We start from the raw sequence: 1,865 nt of genomic DNA, 5'->3' as shown, positions 1-1,865 counted from the left end.
AATCTATAGTACAACAAAAAAATGACAATAATCAAGCCAAAAATTATCCAGCGATACATAGGGAAAAGTTCATAACTTAATATATAGAGAGGATTGATATAATCATGGGACAAAAACTCAAATTATTAAGCTGTAATAGAACAAATAAATTGACAATAATCAAAGCCAAGAACAAGTCTGCAATGTCTATAGTGGCATCATGTCAGACCCAGAGGAGTCTGAAGAATAATATTCAGAGAAAAGGGGGAGGATTCCACTCAAACTAGCTCGATTTACTGGCTTAATTCAGAGAGTTTTAGTACAAGCCAAGAGGAACCTATGGCCGGCCAGGAACACTGGCGGCGGAAGGGGGAAACCCTAATAATTTCATGCCCTTGAACGAGCAGGAATCCTTGGCTTTATAGCCTTACAAATTGGAGAAAAAGTAAGAAAGTAAAACGAAAAGCAGTGGGACGCTGTAAGTCCTTGCCGGAAAGTGAACAACGACCCGAGCCTTGCTGCTAGCCGTCCGATGCCACTTCGACGCAATCCAGAGCTTCTCCTTATGCGAAGCGGTACGAGCGAAAGAAGAGCGTCCGATGGGCAATGGACGGCCCGAGAAGCTTTGCGCCAACGACAGGGAATTTAAACTTAGCCGGACTGCTATTGATTCTTCAGTTGGGTCCTGACAACTCCCCCCGAACGACTTCAGACCAGTCCTCAGGGCTGAAATCCAGGAAAAACCTTTTGTATGAACGTTGCATCCTCCCAAGTAGCATCTTTCTCGTCCATGTTACACCATTTGATAAGCCAGCGCACTAATGGTATTTGGATATCTCCTTGAGTTCTGGGAATAAGTTTCCTTTCCAAGAGCTTTTTCGGTTCCAGGAGAATGGTACCATCAGCATTGATGAGTGGCAGTCTGGGGTTTGGAATTGCTTGTGGCCCCAGGTGCTTTTTCAATTGGCTGACATGGAATGTAGGATGCAGTTTGCAATCGTCAGGTAGCAGTAGTTAATAAGCCACTGGGCCAACTTTCTCTGTTATTCTGAAGGGGCCATGATATTTAGAGTGAAGCTTGAGACAGCGATGGACACTCAATGTAGTGTGTCTGTAGGGTTGAAGTTTAAGGTACACCATGTCACCCACTTCTAAAGTTCGTTCAGATCTCTTTTTGTCTGCATAATGCTTCATTCTGGTTTGGGCCTTCAGCAGATTAGCCTTGATCTGAGCTGCTGTTTGTTCAGCAGTGAGGACAGAGGAAAATTCTTGGACCTGCTCAGTTGGGTAGAGAGCTGCTTCAGAGATCATGTTGGGAGACCTGTTATATAGTGCTTGGAATGGAGTGATCTGTAGAGCAGTATGATAACTAGTGTTGTACCACCATTCAGCCAAGGAGAGCCAGTTCATCCATTTCTTAGGTTGCAGGAAAGCCATGCATCTTAAATAGTTTTCCAAGCATTGATTGACCCTCTCAGTTTGGCCATCTGATTGAGGACGGTAGGAAGTGCTCATGTGCAGTTTAATGCCCAGCTTTTTAAACAGTGCCTGCCAAAGATTGCTAGTGAAGATGGTATCTCTGTCAGTGACTATAACTGAAGGTAGTCCATGTAACTTGAAGATGTTATCAGTGAATGCTTTGGCCACAGTACTGACAGTGATGGGGTGTTGCATTGGAATAAAATGCCCATATTTGGTGAACCTGTCCACCACAACTAGAATCATATTTTTGTTTTGAGAGGTGGGGAGGCCTTCAACAAAATCCATACTAATGTGACACCAAGCAAAGTCTGGGACCGGGAGAGGTTGAAGCAGTCCAGGATACTTGCAGTGCTCTGGTTTGTTGATTTGGCATGTGGGGCATTGTTTAATATAATCCACAATGA

This window comes from Triticum dicoccoides, chromosome 1A (assembly GCF_002162155.2).
Source record: "Triticum dicoccoides isolate Atlit2015 ecotype Zavitan chromosome 1A, WEW_v2.0, whole genome shotgun sequence".
NCBI lineage: Eukaryota > Viridiplantae > Streptophyta > Magnoliopsida > Poales > Poaceae > Triticum > Triticum dicoccoides.
This window is presented reverse-complemented; position numbering follows the sequence as displayed.